Source organism: Biomphalaria glabrata, chromosome 10 (genome assembly GCF_947242115.1).
Source record: "Biomphalaria glabrata chromosome 10, xgBioGlab47.1, whole genome shotgun sequence".
Lineage (NCBI taxonomy): Eukaryota > Metazoa > Mollusca > Gastropoda > Planorbidae > Biomphalaria > Biomphalaria glabrata.
In genome coordinates, this window is record NC_074720.1 from 44928560 (window position 1) to 44956369 (window position 27810).

General features: G+C 36.3%; 1 long non-coding RNA gene across 1 annotated transcript in view; it reads left to right on the forward strand.

The window, feature by feature from the left end:
- The first annotated feature begins 4560 nt into the window (after window positions 1-4560).
- Window positions 4561-27810, forward strand: part of LOC129928831 (uncharacterized) — a 126135-nt gene continuing 102885 nt past the window's right edge. The window contains exons 1-6 of the long non-coding RNA XR_008780343.1: window positions 4561-4840; window positions 7362-7785; window positions 11930-12079; window positions 13059-13143; window positions 13729-14011; window positions 16436-16511. This is a non-coding gene — a long non-coding RNA (uncharacterized LOC129928831). The remainder of the gene's footprint in view (window positions 4841-7361; window positions 7786-11929; window positions 12080-13058; window positions 13144-13728; window positions 14012-16435; window positions 16512-27810) is intronic.

A 27810-nucleotide genomic window follows, 5' to 3' on the forward strand; every position in this document is an offset into this window, starting at 1 on the left:
TTCATACTAATAGATAAGATAATAATAATTAATATACAAACAATACTTCAATTCATTTCTTTTATTTCCACAAATAAATGAATGCATATTATGATTTGAATAAATATATCTATATATTAAATTATATAAATATTTCTCATTGGATAGCTTGGATATAATACAGGTACAAAAAAAAAATACACTGTCTCACATTTACACATATTTATATATAATTTAATTTAACTACTATAATTATGAATGTACACAAATTATTTTTTTTTAACACACATTATTTCAAATATTCTAGGTAAACCAGCCTATGTATTAGCTGATATGTTTAAAATTCATCCCTCAACTGCATCTAAGACAGGGGTGGGCAAATTACGGCCCGGGGGCCGGATGTGGCCCAGCGGAATGTTTTATGCGGCCTGCTGACACCTACAGCAGACATGCCTATAGTCCCGCATTATGCGGAAACTGCCCGCAAAATCATCAAAAAAGCTCACATGTTCCGCCGTTCCGCATTCACGATTTTTTGTTCCGCCAAGTCTGAATTCAGACACTAAAAAAAAAAATTGCCATTTTATCATTATTTATTAATAGTGCGAATTGAAAATACTGAGTGCAAAATAAAATATATATAGGTCTGTGTTTATTGTTTATATTTCATCTACTTCCGGACCCGGTGTGTCCTAAATTTACGAAGAAATGGTTAAAGACTAGATCTACATCTAATCATCTAGTAAAATCTAGTTCTAGACATAGATCTACTTATCTAGTAGTCTAGGTCTAGATATTAGAATTAGATCTATTCTTAGAATCTAGTAAGTGCTAATTAGCCAAATATTCCATTCAAATCCCTTTCTTTTCACGACAATGGCTCTACTACTAGTACAGTACTCTTTTACTCTACTACTAAGACTAGATTCTAGATCTATCATCATCTAGACAATCTAGTCTTAGACTTAGTCTTAGTCTAGACTAGGCTACTAGATAGGTCTAGGTCACTAGACTTCTAGATCTAGAATCTAGACTAGATTTAGATTAGAATGAATAGATTTCAATAGATCTAGATCTAGGTACATTCCTCGTCCCATATGGCATGCTAGGACAAATTTGTACAAACACTCCTTCTTCCCTAGTGCTATTAGAGCATGGAATGGGTTGCCTGAGCTAGCCAGGAAAACCAGTGACTTGACAGAATTTAAGTCATTGGTTAATATGCATGACTAAATGCATGACGCGTAGGACGTAATCATCTTCTTTTTTGAAGTAACGTCTGTATTATATAAGATAAGAAGAAGATAGTCTAGAGTCTAGATTGTTTTTTAGATTTTAGATGATTTGATAGATCAAATATATCTGCAATCTGACTATTCTAATTCTAACACTAACTCCTTGAACTGGTTTCTAAGTAATCTAAGAAACTTTCAAAAGAATTTTAAAAAAAAACGTTATTAAAGATCTAGACCTAAATTAATTAATTAACTTGACTTAGACTTAGACACAGTAAGTCTAAGGCCTAAATAAGGCTATTAGATCTACTTTTCTTATTACATAGTCTAAATTAGTTTCTAGATCTAGAAGTAGGGCTAGCACTAGATAACTAGATCTAGAAGTAGACTCTAGATCTATCTAGAAATAGACTTAGAAGGTGATAGATCTCTAGATTCTAGATTTCTATGTATCATTATGTAAATTTAGTTCTATTATAGACTATAGATTTAGACATACATATTTAGATCTCTAATATAATTATTATAATCTGTGTTCTTAGACATAGAGGACTTATTAGATATAGATCTAGACTAGTACTAGTAGACTCTTAAATTATTTTAGATCTAGAACTATATACAAGATCTAGTGTGACTAGAGTAGAGCCCTAGAATTAGAAAAGGATAGATAATCAAGTAGATCTAGAATAATCTAGACTAGATTTCACTAGATCTAGTCAATAGATTTAGACCTAGTAGTAACAAATAAAAATTGTTTGTTTTTTTAGTTTTTGTTCTTTAGGAGGGGTTTTGGGCCAAAGTCTTGTTCGGGTCTCTTGATTTAGAATGCACCATTGAAGGACATGGTCAGCATTCTCTGGTGATGGGCAAGTTTCTCTAGTCCCGACATTTAACTTCCAGAACATATATTGTCTCATTCAGTGAACAAGCCTTTTCCTTTGTGGAAACTAAACAAGCATTACCACTGGTCGATTTTGACTGACTGTAATTTGACAGCAGTCACAAGGATAGAAACTAGTAAGCTAGTTCCACAGTTCTGGAACATCATGCACGAGTGTAAAAAGTAAAATACTGCACATTAAGTACAACTGTATATTTGTCAGGATATTTAAATGTAAAATGACAACAGCAATTTGAAAAAAAAAATCGTAAAATTGGTTTAAATAATTGCTAACTCTTGTTGTAATTCCTTAACGTGAAGTGTGGGAAAAAAAAAGAAACGTGAATATAATACAGTGTAAATATGAATTAAAAGACATTCTACACAGTTAGCTTAGAGTGTCTCTATAAGTTGTATATAAATATGCGGCCCGCCATTCCCAATTTTTAAAATAATGCGGCCCTCTATACAAAAAGGTTGCCCACCCCTGATCTAAGATATTCATGTACTGTTTTGAATGTTATGTATGTCGACATATCCGATTTGATTTTCTGGCCCAATAAGGAGAGTCTCAGGCCCCAAAAAATTATTTGTACTTATGACAGGAAGATGACAGTAATAAATGACTGTTTTGAAATTTTCATTGAGAGACCTAGCAGCGTTAAAGCACAGGCACAAACCTATTCTTCCTATTAGCACAACACAGTAAAATATCTGATTGGAACTCATTACTTTCAATAAATGAATTAAAAATATTTATACTAAGCTTTATAGTTTCTTTGGATTTAATAGCCTTTAAATTTTTATTTTTAGAAGTGATGTTGTTCACAAGAGAATCAAATTTAACTTTTTGTTTTTTAATGAGGTGATATCAATCTTAGAAACCTTAGTTGGCAAAACTTTTTTAAGCTCTGATGGATTTATCCAGTAAGATAACAAGCCTGTAACTGTCTTACTCTCTTTTAGCCTGGTGTTGGCTTCCAGCATAAATAAAGTGTCTGCCACATTTCTTCTTCTTCTTCATCGTTCTCATTGTTATGTTGGAGTGTTCGTATGACTAGACCAGTACATGAGATGAACTGCGCAGTGGTTTCCAAATCAGGGAGCTCTCCATATAGTTTTCTTTCTATTGGGGTGATTTGGGGCCAATGTCTTATACGGGCCTCTTGGTAGAGAGAGTAGTTTTGTAGGACGTGGTCGGCATTTTCTGTTGATACTCCACATGGGCAGATTTCACTGGTTCCAATTTTGAGCTTCCGGAACATGTGTTGTCGCATTCTGTTGTGTCTGGTCCTGAGTCGAAAGATTAGACGTTGGTCTTGTCGGGATAGCTTATAGTAAGTGTCATCTTTCTTGTGATTTGGATGGGAGCTCGTCCATTTCTCATTTATTTTATCTACAATTAATTTCTTCATTTCTTCTGGATAGAGTGCAGAATTTACTTGTGAGTTTGTTCTCCCACTCTTGGCGAGTGTGTCAGCCTTCTCATTTCCTGCTAGTTGTATGTGAGCTGGTATCCATTGAATAACAGTTTTTTTGCTGTTGTTGTTGAGCTTTGTAAGTGCTGTTCTGAGGTTTTTAATATGAGGGGAATCAGAGTTTTGCAAGCTTTGGAGGGTTGTTTTCACGTCTGTTAGAAAGACAATCTGACTGTGAGGGGAACTTGGATGATTTGCTAACATGGTAGCAGCTAGTGCTAGTGCTTCTCTTTCTGCTCTGTGACTGTCAGAGAACTCTCCAGTTGCAATGGATTTTTCTAGTTTTCCTCCATCTGGCCATTCGATAAGTATTCCAGCTCCTCCATTTGTGGTGGCTTTATGGGATGAGCCATCCGTGTAAACTCTGATCCACTGATTGCTAGGGTAATTGGTATGTAGAAAACAGTTCACTATTTCCTTGAGCTCTGTTGGTCTGTAATCAGATTTCTTTTTATGTTTTCAATATGGTCCCTTATAGTAGGAAGAGGGCTTTCATCCCAGGGTAGAGATTCATTATAGTGTATTGAGGATTCCAGAGTAATTTTTTCAAGTTGGTGTTTCTTTTTTAGGTTTAGAGATTCCTGTATGAAATTGGTCCTTTTGAGACGTTTTTTTGTGCCAGTTTTGTGGATTTTTGTTCTGAGTGGGTGCCTCTCCAAGGTTTCCAATTTAGTGAATTGGGAAAGGATTTTTATTTCTCTTCTTTCATCCAGAGAGATCAGGGCAGCGGTTTCCTCCATAGCTCTTATGGGTGTTGTTTTGATTGCTCCTGTCATTATCCTTTGACCAATATTTTGAACCTTGTCTACTTTTCTTAGGTTGGTTTGGGCTGCTGATCCCCATGCTGTGGCACCATACAGGTCTTACATAACTGGTATAGGTCTTTTTCAGGATGTTGTGATTAGCTCCCCAATCTGTGCCAGCTAATTTTTTCAAGAGGGATAGTCTCTGGATGCCAATACTCTGTGTTTTATCTATTTGGTTTTTCCAGGTTAGTCTCGGGTCATAGGTGACTCCAAGATAAGTAGGGCTGTCATTTTTTTCTAAAGCTTCAAAATCTAATGTTAATTTTATTGTTTGTTGTTTTGTTGACAGTGAGAATATGGTATATGTGGTCTTTTTTGTGTTGATGGACATGCCCCAGTCTTTGGACCAATTATTGAGTTTATCAAGAGCATCTTGTAATCGAAATTTCAATGTTCCTACATATTCTTCTGTGCTAATTATGGCAAGGTCATCTGCATACATGCTGCTTTTAACTTTTCTAGGTAGGTTTTGATTTAGATTGTTTATGAATATTAGGAAAAGTGTTGGGGATAGGACTCCTCCTTGGGGGACGCCATTTTTTATACCCACTGTGTGGCTTCTTTGTCCTTGCATGCAAACTAAGGCTTTTCTATTATTTAGGTATTCCTTTATCCAGTTGTACATTCTTTGGGATATGTGATGCTGGATTAGCTTGAGCAAGAGACCTTGTTCTCAGACTTTGTCAAATGCTTTTTCTAAGTCAACCCACACAATTGTTGTTGGTTTCTTTTCTCGAAAGCCATCTTCTATTTCTTGTGTGATGAAGGCAATTTGATCTTCTGTTGATCTGCCTTTTCTAAAGCCAGCCTGGGCTTCAGTGAGTAGGTTATTTAACTCAAGGATCCATGTCTGCCACATGAGTGCAGGACTCACCAAGTCCAACTATACAAGAACAGTGGGCTGATAGAATAATACCATCTTGACTTATTACTATCCAGGGCTGCAGTACATGCTAACCACTGAGAGTGAAGACCTATTAAAAAGAAAAAAAAATTATTTAAAATACCTGTACATATCAAGACATTGGTCTCATATACATGTAAATACCTTTGAATATCAAGATATTAACTATAATATAACAATATTTATTACTTACCTTTGCTTGTGGTTTAAAAGCCATAACATCTTGAACCCAACCATCTAGGAACTGGTTGTAAGCTGCTAAACTCTTGTAAGCCTGTAGACATTTTCAAAAGTAAAAATAGCAATAACATTTTAATAATAGATGTAGAACTCTTGTAATATAAAGAATTGATTGGACTTCGAAGCATCCTAAAAATATAGAAATTTAAAACCCTAGTTTACACCAAAAATTCAATTGAGACTAGTGAAGTGCTTCAGCCGCAACAGCCAAAAGGTTTGGGCTAAGGTGTAATTAGCTTCAAATCTTAAAGAGCATTTGAAAGTTGTAAAAGAAACACAGATCTAGGACCATTAGATTTATCAACAAGTTACTAGTCTTGATGAGCCTAGTCCTAAAATAAACTTTAAAAAGTCTTCAGCCCTAGACTTAGATCTAAACTGGATAGTAAAGTTTTCTTTGGTTTAGATGCTAGATCTGATCTATATAATACTAGTATCTAATAATAAGTAACTATTATCTGTAACTATAGTCCAAATATATCTTGTGCAGAGATGTGTTTAATGAGCGCCTAAAGGCAGCACTGAAAACCTCCCAGATACCCCTCCGGTCCACCAATGAGATTGGACCATAGCGCTCTGAGCATGCTATAAGCATGAAAGTAGTGCTACATAAAAGCTAAATTTATTTATCTTATCAAGTGACCTAGAAATGAAGACTAGATCTAGCTATATCTATTAGATAAAAATTAAGTTTCATATGCTTAAAATATACAGCAACAGAGAGATGTAGATTTTAGATGTTATCTAGATTTTCTAGATCTATTCTATAGAGTCTAGATGAGATCTAGAATGACCTACTAAGCCTAAGCATTATGTAGGCTAGACTCTAGATCTAGTCACACTCTAATCTGAGACATCATCCCGATTTTGTATATAATATATCTATGATCTATGTAGCCATAGATCTACATCTAGAATACTAGACCTTGAAGGCTTGAGTAGAGAGTAGATCTCTATCACAATCTATGTAGGCCTACATTATATGTTACAACAATGTTGATCTAGCTCTAGACCAGTGTTTCTCAAACTTTTTTGTCTGCCGGCACAGTAAACAAACTACAAAAATTTTGCGGCACACCACGAAGAGCAACAGATGTTTTATAATAAAAAGAAAAAAAGATTTTGCCTGTTTTTCAGTATTATGTTTAATGTGAATGTTGTGCCTGTTTTTGAGAGCAAATGCAATCTAATCGAGGCTCCAAAGTCGACAAACAAACTCGCATTTCATCGTCTATTGTAAGAAGTCTTTCTCTTTTCTTAGATTTGATTTCAGTCAGTGCTGAAAATCCAAACTCACAAAACCATAAAGATGTAAATGGAAGAATTATTTTGATTGCTTTTAAATTGATTACAGGATATAACTTGTTGATTGAAATCCAAAACACATCCAAGCTTTCTCGGAAAACTTGACTTAAGAATTGCGTCGTTTTTAAAATCATTGAGCTGCTCTTCTTCTTTAGTTGTAAAATTTGTAGCTTCATTGTTTCCAAATGGAGAGCTGACCCATTTATATTCATTACTTCAAACTGTTGAGAAGTAATGCTGCAATGCTAACTGCAGGTGTTTCAAAGTGTCCAGAATTTCGGGGGTGATTTCTTTATTTGAAGCACATTCATTGTAAGTAGGAAAGCAGTCCTTTCGTGATTTTACTTTGCCACAAAGACAATCAATTTTAACCAAATGATATTAGTTTTGATGATGCAATGATGATGGTTTCAGATGGTCCTTGAAGACTTCAATTCAATGAATTTAATTTGTCAAATAAATCAGAGAGAAATGTCACCTTAACCCACCAAATCTCGTCATGAATAGAAAATCCAAAGTCTTTTTTTTTTTCAGCCTCCAAGAATGAAATCAGCTCAGCCTTGAGTTGGACGACACCCTTTAACACTTTTCCCCTGGAGAGCCAACGAACGTTGGTGTGATACAGGAGACATTAGTAGTCTGAATCCATTGCTTCACAAAGCTCTGAGGAAAGTCAGAATGCAAGCGGTCTAGATTTGAGGAAGTTTACGACTTCAATCACTTGATCCAGAACAGACATCAAATATTTGAAGGCAAGAGCTTCTCTGTGGATCATGCAGTGAACAACTAATACATTTGGATTTTCTTGTCGCACAAGAGTGAAGAATCCCTTTCTATTTCCCTGCATGGAAGGACAGCCATCGGTGCAAACGCTGACACAGTTTGTCTCCACTGTACTTTGAATAGCAAAATGTTTTCGTTCACCACTTAAAAATATCTTCGCCTTTGGTCGTAGTTGGTAAGTCTTTGCAAAATAAGAATTTGTTGACACATTTTTCATCCTTTATGAACTGAATAAAAGCTAACAACTGGGCTTTGCACTAATGTCAGTGGATTCATCCACTTGAAGGGACCACAACAGAGACAGTTCATCGTCAGTCATTTCGAAGTGTTTGAAGATTTGATCTTGTAAATCTGACAATAAGTCTTCAATTCTGCGCAAGATAGTACTATTTGACAAAGGAACTTTTTTAACTTTTTCGGCAGCATCGGGTCCAAGGATAGTTTCAACAACTATTTCTAAAGCTGGTGCAATGACTGATTCAGCCTCTGTGTGTTCTTTCTTGCATTTGCTAATAACTGAACAACCTTATAAATTGCAATTAATCCCTTTTCTGAAAGCTTTAGGTAGTTCGTAAGTTTCTTAGCTTGTTTATTTTGTTGAGCCCTGATGTTTTCGAAGTATTCCTTCAGTTGCGCTTTTACAGCTGGATGTTTTGTTTCCAAGTGTCTCTTCAATTTGCTTGGAACAAGCGCCTCATTCAACAGAGCTGAATTGCAGATCAGACAGAATGACAATGGAGTCTCCATTATGGAGAATCTTCAGGTCCTGAAGATATGAAACCATATCCGATGTAATCTTCTTTGTACCTTTGTTTGGTTCCATGCTTTTCATTGAACGCTTTCGCAGTTTCATTCTTAGCAACGTATTTCTCCATGGATAACAATGATTAAGGCTTAGTAATAATTTGTTATTATTAGCATACACCTACAAAATTTACATGAAACACATCGCTTATTATTATCGTTACCAATATAAGAACTGCTGAGCGTCTGCTAAGGCGGCCTACATTTGAGTCATTATAATAATATATGTATAGTGGACAACTCCATAACCTGAAGAGCTAACACCCCTTTCCGTTATAATGTAGCGATCCACTACTATTACTGGTCGTTGCAAGCTGGGATGTCGTCACAAGGTAAAATAAAAATTTGATAGTAGGCAAACCTGTGTAACGCTGCACGTGTGGCATTCTGAAAACTCCTCGGCACACCTGCAAATCTTCGGCGGCACACAGTTTGAGAAACACTGCCCTAGACAATAATAAATATTGACTATTCAATCTGATTCTACATTTATGTCAAACAATATTATGAATATAGTATAGATGTCTAGATATGCTAACTTAAATAGTTAGAATATAGATCTAGAATCTAGTCTAGATTAGTTATTAGTAGATCTAGATCTAATCTAGGTCTAACAATAAAATTGATTCGGAATACCTTGAACTCATCCTTTGTGATTGTGTAAGCACTTTCAGTAGAACAAGATTATAAGTGAAGAGATCTGGATAACACAAGGAGGGCAGCAAATCATTTTCTTTATTACGCTGGCTTGCTTTCAAAGTGTAAGAATTAGTATTTGTTTCTGACTATATCATTCTTTGCTCGACTTATCCATGGTAAGTGCCTAAAAGCTTGTGTTGACTGTGCATAGAAACCAGATTTTTACCAACAATATGTCTGCCGTGCCCTGATCACATGACTATGTCTACCAACCTAAAGGTTCCTGATGTGATGGGGAAGGTAAAGGCGGCTGGTTGTTGTGCTGGCAACCTCATTAACCATGGGCCACAGAAACAGATGACCTTTACATCCTCAGCCCCCTAGATTGTAAGGTCTGAAAGGGGAACTTTACTTTGATTTACTTTAGTGGGAAAAAAAAAGTTTCTTCTTCCCTTTTTTATTCATTAAACACTGTTTTCTTTTCACTCAAAGAACTTGTAGGACTACTTTTAGCCTAATCAATTTGATGGAGGCGTGGTGGCTGAGTGGTAAAGCTCTTGACTTCCATACTGGGGGTCCCTGCTATGAATCCTAGTGAAGACTGGGATTTCTAATTTCTGGATCTTTAAGCACCTCTGAGTCCACCCAGCTCTAATGCCCAATCCATGGTTCAACAAATTTAAAGATCTTACATGGCAGTATGAATAAAATGACAGTCTATAAAGTCAACTAAAAAAAAGTGAAATTGTACAAGATATAAAATGGAAATATTAATTTGGAGCAAGTCACAACATTTTGAAATAGAAATGTACCAGCTACAACTCGCTAGATGCAGTGGATACAAAATCACAAAATTTTGAAATAGAAATGTACCAGCTACAACACGCTAGATGCAGTAGATACCAAATCACAACATTTTGAAATAGAAATGTACCAGCTACAACACACTAGATGAAGTGGATACCAAATCACATCAGTGTAACTGGCAACTCAGATGTAGACTTCTTGGACAACCAGGGAAGGCTAACACCAATCATCTAGCAGGCTGTGAGCTTCAATCAGCTAATTACATTTTGAAAAAGAAATTTACCAGCTACATCACTCTAGAACACAGGACTCTACAACATAGGATTCAGCAGTCAATTCTACAGAAAATAGACAAAGTAAAAAAGTAAAACAAAAACCTAACTCCAAACAATAAAAACAACAACCTTCAAAGCAATGGAAGAGATCATTTTTTCCCTGGTTTCTCTGGACAAAATAAGAGAAATAATAATCCTTACTCAGTTTACTAAAATGGAAACCTAAGAGAGCTTCCCACTCAAAACTTAAACCCACAAGTCTGGCACTCAAAATTAACTGAAAATACCTCATTTCATACGAGAATCTCAAACAAAGAAACACTGCTTATAAAATATAATTTATGAATTAGTTAAACAGTGCAATGAGTCTCTTCCCTGGGACCTAAGCTCTCTTTCTGCCAAAAAAAAATCTTATCACAATCAGAAAGATCTCAAGGAAGAAATCTAATATACCAATAACCAGTGGGTCAATTATACAGATGGCTCATCTCAAGAATCCACCGGTAACGGAGGAGATGTCTTATGCAATGAATGGCTCAATTGAGAAAGATTAGAAAAGTTAATAGCCACTGGCGATCTCTCAGACAGCCACTGAGCAGAAAGGGGAGTATTAGAACCAGCAGCTACCACACTAATCAACCATCCACCTGTGAACAGCCAGATTTTCTTTCTAAGGAATACCAAAAACATTTCTTTTCTATCTTTCAAAAAATCTGATGCCTCCTCTATCAAACAAGTCAAGACAGCTCTTATAAATCTCAACAATAATAGCAAAAAAACTGTTCTCCAATGGATCCCAGGCACACTTTCGTATAGAGGAGATGAACAAGCTGACACTGCCAAAATGGGAGAATAAGTAAGCAGTCTTAAATTCCATGGAAGGTGCAGTGGCTAAGCAGTAAAACACTTGGCTACTGAACTGGGGTGCAGGGTTCGAATTCTGGTAAGACTGGGGTTTTTAATTTCACGATCTTTGGGCGCCTCTGAGTCCACCTAGCTCTAATGGGTACCTGACATTAATTGGGGAAAAGTAATGACAGTTGGTCATTCTGCTGGCCACATGACACCCTCGTTAACAGTAGGCCACAGAAACAGATGAGCTTTACATCATCTGCCCTATAGACCACAAGGTCTGAAAGGGGTACTTTACTTTTTCTTTTCTTAAATTCCACTATATCCGGAAGAGAAAAAGAAAAAGAGAGTAGTATAAACCAAAAATATAACAGTTGTTGCTCAAACATCAGGATCAAGGATGCATGTTACATTCTATCAGGACACAGTCAATGAATTATTTTTCACCTTTGAATAGGGCACAACATAATGAGTTAACACTTATTCTGGATGTTGAAACCAGTGAAACATGCCTTGTAGAGTTCCTCCAAAGAACATATTGCCTTGTTTTATCGTGAGACCCAAACAAAATACTGGCCCCCAGCAGTCCTTTAGAATAAAAATTGTATGGAAAGCTGCCTGATCTGAAAAGAATGGAGTTCGTCTTCGATATATATATATATATATATATATATATATATATATATTTAAGTTAAACTTTTGTCACACAGTCTCATATTTGTTTATATTGACTTTAGTATTCACATTTATTCAAATAAAATAGCTGTATATATTCTACATTTATCCTTAAAATGTTGTGCACTGTTGGCCACTAGTTCAAATGTTTGCTGTGTTAAAGGCTATAACTAGGCCTACTCATGTGGCTCACATTGAGTTAAAATCAGACATTGTAATCCTTTTTGTGTGTGTCTACATCCTCTTATTGTTTATTTGTGTTTTCAGGTGGCGATTTTATTGTTTACCATGGAGTTGTCTACTTTTCAAATTTTACTGACCAAGTTTTTTACAGTGACTGATCCATCAGCAGTTTCCGAAGCAGTAACTGATATCTCAAAAAAATATCGCTTTTCTGATGGTGTCTGGTCACCTCAGGTAATCTTTCTCTTTTTCTTTTAATATGTAAAGAAAATTATCTGTATGTATTTTTGTATATAGAAATGGATACTGTTTGTCTAAGGTGGATGTGTTTGACCATGGTGGATAAAACAGAGCTTGATCTTTGCAGAAGCTGTAGAACACCTTTCCACCATGGGAACCATAAATTTAAATGAAAGTGTTCAGATTTTATCCATGATCACCTGTCCAAAGATTTGAAGTATCACACTCAATGATCTATTTAAACAAATAAAAAGAAGTCTACTGTTTAACCGCAAATCTTAATGACATTTGTAAAGACCTTCACATAATCCCTGTTGGTTTTTATTATCTTTTTAATATGTTTAATTTGTTGATTTTTACTTGAAAAATGTGTAGTTTTGGATACTGGATAGACAACACACATACCCACATTCTCATTATAAAATAATTAGTTTCTACTTTTGGACATTATGACAAATAATATAATCCATTAGCTTTGTGGCGGTATTAAAATGCCCTATAAAAAGGAACTTGATTCAAGAAACACAAGGAAGGGAAAAGAGAAATCTATTGTACATAAGTAAGAAGTAATGGGATGCAGTATGCACAGTGGATATTAATTTTAAAAAAGTAAAGTTTACCTTTCAGACCTTGTGATCCATGGAGCTAATGATGTCAAGGTAATGTTTCTATGGCTAGTGGTTAATGAGCAGGTCGTCATGTGTCCAGCACAATGACTAACTGCCTTAATTTTCACCACCTAAAATCAGTTACCCATTAGAGTTGGGTGACTGAGGGACACCCTAAAAATTCAAAATCCCAATCTTCATTTAGGTTCAAACCCAGGACCCCATTGTTTTCCTATGAGGTACACAAATCATTTAGCCGACAAAAAAATCAAAATATTGATATAGAAGCGAAATGAAAAATGACTGAGCTTTTGGCCCATGACTTTGAAATGTTAATATCTATGTAAACTTGTTTATGTTGGCAGAGGATCAACAGGATTTGTTCATTGAAAGACACTTGAAGGTGTAGGCAGTTAAAGCAAAAGGACTTCTTGCAATGTTTGTTTCAAGGTAATGTTTTATAAACATAACATTTACCATCCTTTTTATTTATGAAAGCAGTAAAAGAGTTTTTTTCTTTTCTGGGGGGGGGGGGGGGGGGGGATTTTTTGTGTAATTCTGTTTGTGGTAAAAAAAAATAAAAAATAAAGTTCCCCTTTCCAATCTTATGGTCTATAGGGCAGATGATGTAAAGGTCAGCTGATTCTGTGGCCTATGGCTAACGAGGGTGTCATGTGGCCAACAAAATGACCAACCGCCTTTACTTTTTCCCCAATTAATGTCAGGTACCCATTAGAGCTGGGTCTTCACCAGGATTCATACCCTGGGCCCCCGGTTCAGAAGCTAAGCGCCTTACCACTCAGCCACTGCAACTCCCTGTTTGTGGTAATCAGGCTATTTTAACTTGATAGGCTATAAATATAAGTGTAAAATATTTTTTAATGTGTATAAGATGCATCTCCAGATAAAGGTGCTACAACTGACCAAATTTAAAAAAAAATCATATGTAAAGATAAACTAAATCATGACTAGTGATGTGCCTTTAGAACTGTTTCATGGGAGTAAAACATCTAAAATCATTTTTTTTTCCCGCAGGACCAGACACAACAGAATTCCACAACATATGTATCGGAAGCTCAAAATCAGAAACTGAAATCTGCCCATGTGGAGTGTCACCAGAGAATGTTGACCATCTCCTCCAAAATTGCTCTCTTTACCAAGAGGCTGTACATGACACTGGCCCCAAAACACCCCAATAGAAAGAAAACTATATGGAGAGTTCCCTGATTTGGAAATCACTGCAAAAATAATCTCATATACTGGTCCAGTCATCTGAATGCTCCAATAAAAAAAATGAGAAGGAAGAACAAAGAAGATTGTATGTACCATTTTTGTTTGTTTGAGGATGGGGAGAAAAGTGATCTTAGAATTCAAACACCAAAAGTATGTGTCTTTATGAATTCAATGTAATTGATACTAGGCTTTTTGGGCTGAAAATAAAATGCAGGAAATTTTATTGGAAGTGCAGAAAAAAAAAGATTTTTTAGCCAAAATAAACAATGTATAGCCTGAGAACAAATCAGGGGGAAGAACCAAGGGTAATGCTAGTATACTATAGAAGTATCTTTTTTTTATGCTTGCAACTTCATTGATGCATAACAGTGTCACAAACTGTTTGTTAATGTGATATGAAACATAATTTTTTTAATTTTTTTTGTTACACATATAATCACTCTAAAAAAATTATTTCTAAAATAGATAACTGTCTCTAGTAACCTGCTAGTGGACCATGACCAACCTTTTTCTATCTTGCTTTGTATGATATAAACTTTCCTAGTTTTGACTTTAAATTGTCGCTCTGGTCGTGTCAGTTATGCTATAGGCTACTTTTAATTGCATATGTTAGACAAAAATTGTGAAAACAAGAGTACATAACATTTTCTAAAGAAATTTTTAATATTTTGAGGGGAGCTACATGGCTATTGAAAAGCAGAGACCATACAAACCTCATTAGATGAAGAGTTTTATTTGTTGGTAAAGTCCTTGGTTTTGAGCCAGCAGAGAAACATAGAAAGATAATTTGTCAACATTTAAGATTTATCACTTATAGAAAAGCAGAAAAGCTTTGATGGGCAGCATCTCTGTTGACCCAATGATCCATCCAACTTATGGAACTGTCTGGGAACACTGAATGATTTACATTTTTAGTTCATGCTTTTCAAAATTTGGTGATTTATTATTGCTTTTGATTTGCACAACTTCCATGCTCCTATAGCAAGCACAGTGCATTCTGGGTCAATATCTTTTGTTGACATATGGGGATATGGAGGATATCTGTGAGTCCTTCCTTTAGGCTCTTAGCAAGCACAACTTCCATGCTCCTATAGCAAGCACAGTGCATTCTGGGTCAATATCTTTTGTAAACATAAGAGGGGGGGGGGGGGAGGATATCTGTGAGTCCTTCCTTTAGGTTCTTAGCATGCACAACTTCCATGCTCCTATAGCAAGCACAGTGCATTCTGGGTCAATATCTTTTGTTGACATATGAGGGGGGGGGATATCTGTGAGTCCTTCCTTTAGGTTCTTAGCATGCACAACTTCCATGCTCCTATAGCAAGCACAGTGCATTCTGGGTCAATATCTTTTGTTGACATATGAGGGGGGGGGGAGGATATCTGTGAGTCCTTCCTTTAGGTTCTTAGCAAGCACAACTTCCATGCTCCTATAGCAAGCACAGTGCATTCTGGGTCAATATCTTTTGTTGACATATGAGGGGGGGGGGGAGGATATCTGTGAGTCCTTCCTTTAGGTTCTTAGCATGCACAACTTCCATGCTCCTATAGCAAGCACAGTGCATTCTGGGTCAATATCTTTTGTTGACATATGAGGGGGGGGGGAGGATATCTGTGAGTCCTTCCTTTAGGTTCTCAGCAAGCCAATCAAATCCATTAAAAATACATAGTTTACATTGTGATTTCAATTTAAGCTCTCCTCACTTAGATAGTCAAGCAGTTTATAGCTTAGCATTTATACATTCAGTTTACAGCTTAGCATTTATTTATTTGGTTTAAAGCTTAGCCATTCTACATTTATTTTATAGCTTAGCATTTATACATTCAGTTTATAGCTTAGAATTTATTTATTTGGTTTAAAGCTTAGTTTTTATACATTTATTTTATAGCTACAATATTTATTCTTTCAGCTCTGTTTATAGCTTATAATTTATTTATTCAGTTTATAGCTTAGCCTTTATACATTCAGTCTATAGCTTAACATTTATACATTATCTGATCACCAAATATTTATTCTTTCAGCTCTGTTTATAGCTTATAATTTATTTATTCAGTTTATAGCTTAGCCTTTATACATTTATTTTATCTTCTTATCTTACAACTGACATTTTTCTGGGTGGAAAGACAAGCTCCAATTTGATTCCCATTTCTGTAATTCATCTAATTCTCTTTGTAAAATATCTGTGTCTTGTGTTGTTTTTATTGTTCTATATATTATGCAATCGTCTGCAAATAATCTGACTTTTGTTCCTGAAGTAATGCATTTTGGTAAATCATTTATGCATTCAGTTTATAGCTGAGAATTTACTTATTCAGTTTATAGCCTAGCATTTATACATTCAGTTTATAGCTTAGAATTTACTTATTCAGCTTATGACTTAGCATTTATACATTAAGTTTATCACTTAGAATTGTACTCAGTTTATAGCTTAGCTTTTATAGCTTTTATACATTCAGTTTATAGCTTAACATTTATACATTATCTGATCAACAAATATTTATTCTTTCAGCTCTATTTTGACAATATATAAAGAGTGACTTTAGCTCAACTCCTCACCAAGCTTTACAGTCTGTGACATTTTTTTGGTAAAACTTTTAATCAAATTTATGTGTGTATACTTAATTATGTTAACTACATTGATCAAGAATACTCAATTCATAAAAAGAAGCTGCTTTAAAGGATTAAAGATAACTTTGACCCTTTTGAGAAAACAAATTGAAACACAAGATTTTGAATTAATTTTGTAATTCTTTTATATTTTTTTTTTTCTGAAAGCCACATAACGACACAAGTATTTATTCAAGGTTTTGAATGTATGGTATACTGTTAGGTTTAGTATTGAGTCATTCAGTAAATTGTTTTTGTTTTGTGGTTTTTATAAATTAATAAATGGAAGTTTATATAATGTGTTATGCTTATATGTATGATTTTTTTTTTACTGATCTAAAGAAAGAAACTTGAGGGTTTTAATATTTATTCCTTTTGAAACATGTAAGGAATATTAGAACATTGGTTGGCAACATTATTAGTGTAAAAATGTACTTCACTTGGTAGCCAAGAATGCTTATAACTGAGATGACATCACTAATTGTGGTTAACTAGGGTGCCATGTTGTCAGCACAATAACCAACCGCGTTTACTTTTTCCTAACTCATATAATAATAATAATAATAATAATCTTTATTATCCTTAAGGAAATTTGTCTTACAATTTGTGCATTACACCAAACAAAAAACATTATAACTATAAGAAACCAAAATGTACATTCACACCAGACTCACTCATAATTTACATGTGACAAAGTTTATACCAGATTGTTCTTATTTAACGATTTGATTGCCAGGGGAACAAAAGAGTGTTTGTGTCTGTTTGTCTTTGCTATCGGTGTCTTGTATCTCTTTTGTGATGGTAAAATCACAAAATCCTGACACAAAGGGTGATTCTTTATTTCGAGGATCTTGTTAGCTTTTTTATAGATGTTTGTCTCAAACAACTGCCCAAATGGGGTTTGTTTTTTGCCAATGATTTTGCCAGCAGCATTTAGGATTCTATGAAGTTACCCATTAGAGCTGGGTGGACTCGAAGGCACCATAAAGATCCCAAAATTAAAAATACCCGTCTTCACCAGGATTTGAACCCAGGGTCCTCCTGTTTGGAAGTCAAGTGCTTTACCACTCATCCACATGCCTCTGTTAAAGGCTAGATTTTGTGACAATTATTTTTAGGAGAGAGAATGATGTATGCACAAAGTTGTAGCTTTTTTTATTTGTATTAAATTTATTTGTATTTAACCACAGACTTATTAATCTCTGAATTGTCAAATTTAAGTTTGTAATCAGTTAGTGTTGACCTTGGCTTGATAGGCTAAAAGGATTAACAATAATAATAATAATAATTATAGCTTGTATGTAGTGCTACTTTCATGCTTACAGCATGCTCAGAGTGCTGTGTTCCAATCTTATGTGTGGACCAGTAGGGGGGGGGGGGATTTGGGAGAGGGTTTTCCGTGCTGCCTTCGGGTACTCAGTAAACAGAACTCTGCTTGAGTTGTGTGTTGAACCTAGAGTCATCTTGATAGGTAGCCGAGCCAAGCCAAGTTCAAGCATACTTAGCCTCTTGACCACGCCTCCACATTGAAATTAAATTGTAAATGTTAAATATTTTTAAAAATTTAATACAGAATTTGATATTTATGAAATATTTAATACAGAATTTGATATTGATGAAAAATTAATACAGAATTTGATATTGATTACAAAAAATAAATAATAATAAAAATAATACAGAATCTGATATTGATACCATTTCATTTGTGTGTGTGTGTGTTTCCAATAATATTTCTATGAATGTACAATTTATTCTCTAGATAAAGATTCATTTTCTGTTTTGTAAGGCAGCTCTCCATCCTCAGTGTTATGAGCATAATGATAACAGAATCGAAAACCATGTCAGCTTAGTATGGCTTTAATACACTGAATGACTACACAACACACATTTTGTGAACACATTCTTACGGACGAGTTACAATCACATGTAAACATAAGAATGAAAACCGATACAGCATATAATTTTCATAAGTGAAATTCTAAATTTACTGAACTAAACAGACTTCAAATTCAAAAACAGACTTCAGCTTCACAGAACAGACTTCTATTTCACAGAACATTCTACTTCACAGAACATTCTACTTCACAGAACAGACTTCTACTTCACAGAACAGACATTCTACTTCACAGAACAGGCTTCTACTTCACAGAACATTCTACTTCACAGAACATTCTACTTCACAGAACAGACTTCTATTTCACAGAACATTCTACTTCACAGAACAGACTTCTATTTCACAGAACATTCTACTTCACAGAACAGACTTCTATTTCACAGAACAGACTTCTATTTCACAGAACATTCTACTTCACAGAACAGACTTCTATTTCACAGAACATTCTACTTCACAGAACAGACTTCTATTTCACAGAACAGGCTTCTACTTCACAGAACAGACTTCTACTTCACAGAACATTCTACTTCACAGAACAGACTTCTACTTCACAGAACAGGCAAGGATAATAGAAGAAGAGATGTTAGTTTGTTAGTTCAACACTTTTCAATGAAATTTAAGCCTCTTGTGTTGACATGTATGGAAAGGATTTTTTTATTTTTACTTCAAGAAATCTAAAATTTCCTAATATAGAGTTGCCTGACTACTATAGGCTTTGCACTGTCATCACTGTCCACTTCCATCCCTGTGTCTTGTAAATACTTTGCACTGTCATCACTGCCCACTTCCATCCCCTGTGGCTTGCAGATGCTTTGCACTGTCATCACTGCCCACTTCCCTCCCCTGTGTCTTGTAAATACTTTGCACTGTCATCACTGCCCACTTCCCTCCCCTTTGTCTTATATTGCTTTGCACTGTCATCACTGCCCACTTCCCTCCCCTGTGTCTTGTAAATGCTTTGCACTGTCATCAATGCCCACTTCCCTCCCCTGTGTCTTGTAAATGCTTTGCACTGTCATCACTGCCCACTTCCCTCCCCTGTGGCTTGTAAATGCTTTGCACTGTCATCACTGCCCACTTCCCTCCCCTGTGTCTTGTAAATGCTTTGCACTGTCATCACTGCCCACTTCCCTCCCCTGTGGCTTGTAAATGCTTTGTAATATGTGCTAGGACATTATAATGTTGATTACTGGAGGTACATGTGATACTTCTAAAACAAATTTATTTAGAAAGCCTACTGTTAGATTATTGTTGGAACTCAAAAAGAAAATATTGAAATATAACACAAAGTTGTATATTTGATTCTTAATTGAAGCATGTCTTTTCAGTAGACTAGTGACACTTTGGCTACCTGAAGACCTATTACATTTTCCAAGTTCTTGGCTTAGTGCATTGGTACTATAAGATAATAGTCTTTGGACCATTAAATTTCTTTTTTTAGAATTACAATAATAAAAGGGGGACTGCAGAGGAAAAAAAGTTTAAAATTTAATAATAAAACATGATGTTACGCAACATTTAATGAAACAAAATGTGTACGACATGAATGTACAATACTAATTAAAGGTCAGTATATGTTTTCCTTTATCATTTAACGTTTGATTCCACTTGTGTTAATACACCTCATTTTTATGCAAGCAAATCTACACAGCCGCTAAAATACTTATTGGTATCTACGTTATTAATCAGATAACTGTAAGTTTAATTTTTAAAAACTTTGAATAAAGAAGAGGTATGTAAATCTTATCTTATAAAATACAGACGTTACTTCAAAAAAGAAGATGATTACATCCTACGCGTCCTAAAAGTAATAAAAACTAATACAGAAAACAGTGTCGTCAAGATTTGACCATCTTCAAATTTGTTCTAAATTCAGAAAATATTTGTAACAAAAAATCCTTTTTAAAAATGTTATTGATACCGGTACTGTTTTTTTTTTTTTAATGGTAAACCTTCGTCCTCTCAAAATAAAAACGACTGTTGCTAAAGACGGAGTAGTTGTAACAAGTGACGCCCAGTTTTTGAAGGCCATGTAAATTTCTAACACATGTCATGGGCCGGATGAGCGCCAAAATTTATCGAGTCTTCAACACACATTGTAACATTCGTTTCAAGAGGATGAATAGCACCATGTCACGAGCCAGATATGACGTCACGAGCTGGATATGACGTCACGAGCTGGATATGACGTCACGAGCTGGATATGACTAGTAGTTTGGACATCTCCGGTCAGTAATACATCGTTACATATAAATGGTAATCTATGTACTCCCATATGGTGGTGAAAGTTGGACACTGAACGCTGAGGCCGAAAGAAGAATTCAAACTTTTGAGAGTAAATGAGTTTGTTTTTTTAACTAGTCTGGCTGGCAAAAAGGATGAACTTCTCAATACTGTGAATAGACTAAAGCTGAGCAAGTTCGGTTCAATTGTTTGTTGTTTGTAAAATGTTTTACATGTTTCGGATGTTCCTTCAGAGTTGAAGATAGTTTACTTCCTAGTCCAAACCTCCCGCAGGACGACGGGGGATGGGAGCGGGCAGAGTTTGAACCCTCGACCGTCGATAAATCCGAACGACAGTCCAGCGCGCAAACCGCACGACCAGGCAGCCATCCAATTGTAGTTGGCTGTCAAAAGTCATCCTTCAAGGTACACTGAAGGGAGCACAAAGAATGGGTCGTCCAAAGAAAAGTTGGCAGGACTATGTGAACGGCCTTGACATCCTGCTAAGAACATCCGGGGAAGTGGAAGGGATTTGGTGAAGTGAAATGTCCAACCCTACGTCGATAGTCAAAGGGACGGAAGAAATGCCAGAGATTGTTCGTATTGGTTGTCTGCTTTGTCATGTGGTATTCTCTTTAAACTGTCGCCTCGATGGTCAAGGTTCGAACCCTACCCACCTCCACCCCCCACAGTCCCGTTGGATGTTTATGTTAGGATGTAAATAAAAACAAAATGTTGTTCTTCGTGCTGTACAGTCAACATTCAGACAATAACAACTGAGATGCTTTGAACTAATCAACAAAGTCCAATGACTCATTAGATCAGCAATATAGGTCAGGGTTTGCATATAGTCCACACTGTGGCACATCTGACCTGTCAGCCACTCATTAACACTGATGGAGTCGTGTCTAATATAATATAAATAAATAATAGGTCTGGTTGGAAGATTTTTAAACAATTTTTATTCTTCCTTAATTGTGAAAACCATTGCAACGCAGACGACCGCATGCCAAAGGCGATGAAGAGAATAGATTAGATTTGCGGTCGAGGGGCGGACTGGGCTCTAGGTCGGCAGCCAGTCTAGGAGATAGAAACTCCAAAATAAAGCCTACAGCCTTTTGATGTCTACAGCTATCTCAGACTACTGAGCCACTGTGGTCGACACTTGACATAAAGAAGGGTTTTGGTCTGTGCACTCCATATTTCACTATAAATAGACAGTGCAGGCTGGATGCCTTGCAGTGTGTCTCGAATCACCCCGAGTACCGAATCTTCTTTGGTGATTGTAATGGAAGACTGCGTAAAAGAGGTGCCTTATGCACTATAAAGATCAACTCAGGCGCCATTTCACCCTCAATGGCATAGAGGAAAGTAGCTGGCAGCAGATGGCCTCTGTGAGAGACGGAGAGCTCCCACAAAGGTTACGGGACTCATATTTGAGCCCTTATGGAAGACAGGCGCAGAAGACGGAAAGAAAATTTAAATAGACCGCCGGCGGATAACGGCTTTGTCTGCACGAGATGCGGAAAAAACATGCAGGTCGCAACTGAATTTGCGCAGTCATGTGAAACACTGGACTCATCCTTAATCTTTGGAATAGAAGACATGGACATTGTTATTAAACTTGTAGAATGGGGGGGGGGCGGACGTAACAGCCGAAAACTTGTTCTTGTTAATTGAAAACATTTTTAGTCGATTGATATGTTAAGAAGGTCTACACATTTTTTTTTAGTTTTAAAGACATTATTACTTGCACGAAGTCATAGCTAAAGTAAACATTGCTTTAAAATAATTACTTACAAAATTATAACATTACTAGTACTAGAATGTCTTTTGTTCAATGCACCCATACATACAGACTACTCGATTTCTTTGTCACACACTTTTATTTCTGTGTGGAGGCCCACAAACGTGTTCTTCAACACGGACCCACGCTGGCTACGCCACTGCATTGCATATTGTTGTTTCAATCAAAGACTGTTGGCTTGTATAGTCCCCGATCTAGCACTATATTTTTTTTTTTAGTAACGCTTGGGAAGACTAAAGCAGGGGTGGACTGGGTATCAAAATCGGCCTGGGCATTTCTATATCACCCGGCCCATAAATTGTATATTATATGATGCGACCCTTATCTTATAAAATACAGACGTGATTTCAAAAAATAAGATGCTTACTGTGGTCCTACCGGCCCATTAGGATACCGGCCCACCGGGCATTTGCCCGAATGCCCATATAGCCAGTCCGCCCCTGGACTAAAGCTAGAAAAGTCTCTATGGTGTTTGTTTGAACCATCACTTGACATCACGTTTGCTTAACACACGTGCTTAACCCGACATAAACACTTCAAGAACTTGACAACTCCATTGGACCTCATTCACCAATCGTAAACAAACAACATTTAGCCATGTGATAATATTGATAAAACAATGAAAAAAAAAACGTATCACGTGACAGCCTTTATGGATTGCGTAATTTGTATAGAAGAGATAGAGAGGCTAAATGTTGTTTGTTTACGATTAGTGAATGAGGTCCATTTCCAAATAAGGGGCTACTTAATACTATAGCTTTACGCTCTAACGAATGTAATATATTACATCCAAATACTGTACAATTAACCCTTTACCGTTGTACTCAACTTGAACTGGACTCTGTCTCGACTGTCCCGGACCGACACCTTTCGATGTAGGGGTCACGGAAGTCACGTCCGTACTGACTTCACTCTGGACTCCCTGCGTCACACTGTCTTGCTGTGGATTAACAGTACCCGACTGAGGCGTCGTAACTCTGACACAATCGAAAGAAAGTGTGCAACGATTGTCTCAGGCCAATGCTAGACAAGTGCAACATAAAAAGTCGCATCGACCGATAACTATGATACTTTTTAACTCTTTCTCTCCTAATAGATATGCTGCCAACGTTGATTTGACTCCCATTAAACTAAATTGATTTTTTGATTTATAAACTTTAATTTGTGTTGTGTAAAAAGAGCATGCCCGCTCCTATAATTCAATAACAAATATAACATTTTCTAATAACATACACAAAAATATTGAAGTTTAATCATAACAGGATAGTGAATTACAAATGAGGGAAACGAATAATAGACCTACTATCGGAACGAGAAAAATAATTACGGAGAGAAAGAGTTAAGAGCTATAAAATTTTATTTTTACAGCCAATGATAGTCATGTTTCATCAATACAATTTCAATTTATATATATATATATTTATTTATTCGGCCTTCTTTCCGTCCTCTTTTAGACGTAACCCTAGGGGTGACTGCATGCTTAGGGGAGCTGAAGCGCTGTAAAGGCCTATCGGGTGCCATGTTATATTTTAGATATTTTAGAAGAAAGAAACAGTTCTTATAAATTTAATCTCACTTTCCCTTTAAACAATAATTAATATGTATATTTTAATTTAAAAAGTGTAGACCTATAATTGTTCAGTTTTTGAAGTGAAAAGCCCTTGGAAGACTCACTGGCGAAAACCCGGAGATGCACCGGCCAAACTGGTGAAAGCGCCTTAAAAAGATAACCCGAGAGCTTTAGGCAAACGAAACAATCTATCTATAAGTATGGCAACATTTAACAAGGTGGACGCGTTGAAAATCAACAACAATTTAGTGTGAATGACATAACAACAAATATCAATGCATTAATCGGGACAGTCAGAGGCGTAGCTAGGAATTTTCCATTGTTTGGGGTTCCGGGGGGCTTGACCTCTTTGGGGGCCCCTGCATTTTGCGTAATATTAATTTTTTAATGTAAATAAAACTACTAATTTGGGGGCCCCCTCAACTGAGGCCTGGGGGGGTTTTCAAATTCTCTCCCCTCCTTCTCATTCCACTCTAGCTACGCCACAGGGGACAGGAGACATCCAGCCGGAAGAAAACGATTTATGACTTAATAAGGTGGACAACTCACGAATAGAGAGACAATAGGATGATACACAGTTGTCTCCGTTGAACTAATACGAAATGATAGATAGCATGCTTAATAACACTCCTGCAGGACTATAATGAGACACGGCTGTAGTGTAAACGAAAATTCGTAAAAATGGAAAAAGACTGAAATATATCTTGTAGCAAGAAGCTTATTCAAAATCGAGGTCAATTAGTTTACTTTGAGCAGAACCACAGTCCTTACCTGTCTACGATCTATTGGTATATCAATAATAATAATAATAATAATAATAATAACATTCTCGTTGCCTGTCAGAGGGTGGTACTTCTGCAGACCTGCCACATCACCAGAAAATTCCTCGGTGGAAACTGATAAAGGGACTACGATGAATTTTGTTTCTCTTTAGCGAAACTCGACCCTGGCAGCGCCAGGGAATGACTACTCGTTCATTTCTAACATAATAATAATCTTTATTGTCCGTATGGAAATTTGTCTTACAATTTGTGCATTACACCAAACAAAAAAACATTATAACTATAAGAAACCAAAGTATACATTCACACCAGACTCACTCATAATTTACATGTGACAAAGTTTATACCAGATTGTTCTTATTTAATGATTTGATGGCCAGGGGATGACGAGGATAATGTACACAAAGGGCTTTCTATTAGAGCAGGGGTGGGCAAATTATGACCCGCGGGCCACATGCGGCCCGCCGGAGTGTTTTATGCGGCCCGCCGACACCTACAGAAATCAGGTGTGCCCACAGTACATACATATTAAAATGCAAATATATTAAAAATAATATCTATATAAATTATTGAAACTGTTTCATTATAAAAAGTGTTAAGTAAACTAAGATTAAGCTAATTGGCTATACATCAATACACTCAGTCAAAGACACAATCTCATGCTAGTATTTATTAAATGCTTTGAATAAATGTGTTAAATATTGAATATGCTTGAAACAAGATGGCAAGTGTAACAACTGATGGAGTTCGTGCTTTGAATATAAAAATAGTTGTTGTTTTATTATTATTTTGTATATATCCCAACCATAAACTTTAAACAGCAAAGTTTGCACAAAGCTGCATATAATTGCAAATTTCTATTTGAGAAAATTTGCATATTAATAGTACTGGTTTCCAGATCTGGCAGTTCTCCAAATAGGTTTTGTTATATGGAAGGGTTTCGGGGTCTGAGTGTTGTTCGGGTCCCTTGTTTTAGTATGCACAATTGAAGGACATGGTCATCATAATCTGGTGATGTTTAACAATGACATGCTTAGCTCGTCCCGACATTTAACTTTCGGAACATATATTGTCTCATTCAGTGAATAAACATTTTTAAAAAACCTAAACAGGTATAATCACTGCTCGAAGTTGACTGACTGTTATTTGACAGCAGTCACAAGGGCAACAACTAGTAAGCTAGTTCCACAGTTCCGGATCATTATGCACGAGTGTAAAAAGTAAAATACTGCACAATATGTACAACTGCATATTTGCGGGGATATTGTTTTTATAAAAAGACAACTTCAATTTTTTTTTAAATCGTATATGCGGCCCGCCATTCCCTTTTTTTTTTAAATGCGGCCCTCGATGCAAAAAGGTTGCCCACCCCTGTATTAGAGAAAACTACAAAACATAACAACACGAGAGACAGTGAAGTGTTACAGTAATGCAGCTAATTTTTCTTGTATATATATCATAACATAATCTTTGATGCTCTCGCTGAGAGCATAAGGACTGAGTCAGCCTGTAACAAGAGAAAGATAGCCATATAAGTAATAATTACTTTAGAATTCGTTAGATAGGACAATTTTAAATTGAATTAAAAACTTCAACGAATTGGACAGAACACAAATCTTGTAGGTAAACGTTGTTCTTTGATGAGTGTTACTGGTTAAACGTCAGAGTTACTAGTTGAACGCCAGTTACTGGTTAAACGTCAGTTACTAGTTGAACGCCAGTTACTAGTTAAACGTCAGAGTTACTAGTTGAACGCCAGTTACTGGTTAAACGTCAGAATTACTATTTGAACGCCAGTTACTGGTTAAACGTCAGAGTTACTAGTTGAACGCCAGTTACTGGATAAACGTCAGTTACTAGTTGAACGCCAGTTACTGGATAAACGTCAGAGTTACTAGTTGAACGCCAGTTACTGGTTAAACGTCAGTTACTAGTTGAACGCCAGTTAATAGTTAAACGTCAGAGTTACTAGTTGAACGCCAGTTACTGGATAAACGTCAGAGTTACTAGTTGAACGCCAGTTACTGGTTAAACGTCAGTTACTAGTTGAACGCCAGTTACTAGTTAAACGTCAGAGTTACTAGTTGAACGCCAGTTACTGGTTAAACGTCAGTTACTAGTTGAACGCCAGTTACTGGTTAAACGTCAGAGTTACTAGTTGAACGCCAGTTACTGGTTAAACGTCAGAGTTACTAGTTGAACGCCAGTTACTGGTTAAACGTCAGAGTTACTAGTTGAACGCCAGTTACTGGATAAACGTCAGAGTTACTAGTTGAACGCCAGTTACTGGTTAAACGTCAGTTACTAGTTGAACGCCAGTTACTAGTTAAACGTCAGAGTTACTAGTTGAACGCCAGTTACTGGTTAAACGTCAGAGTTACTAGTTGAACGCCAGTTACTGGTTAAACATCAGAGTTACTAGTTGAACGCCAGTTACTGATTAAACGTCAGTTACTAGTTGAACGCCAGTTACTAGTTAAACGTCAGAGTTACTAGTTGAACGCCAGTTACTGGTTAAACGTCAGTTACTAGTTGAACGCCAGTTACTAGTTAAACGTCAGAGTTACTAGTTGAACGCCAGTTACTGGATAAACGTCAGAGTTACTAGTTGAACGCCAGTTACTGGTTAAACGTCAGAGTTACTAGTTGAACGCCAGTTACTGGTTAAACGTCAGAGTTACTAGTTGAACGCCAGTTACTGGTTAAACGTCAGTTACTAGTTGAACGCCAGTTACTAGTTAAACGTCAGAGTTACTAGTTGAACGCCAGTTACTGGTTAAACGTCAGTTACCAGTTGAACGCCAGTTACTGGTTAAACGTCAGAGTTACTAGTTGAACGACAGTTACTGGATAAACGTCAGAGTTACTAGTTGAACGCCAGTTACTGGTTAAACGTCAGAGTTACTAGTTGAACGCCAGTTACTGGATAAACGTCAGAGTTACTAGTTGAACACCAGTTACTGGTTAAACAGCAGATTTTGTTCATTTCTAGGAAGACAAA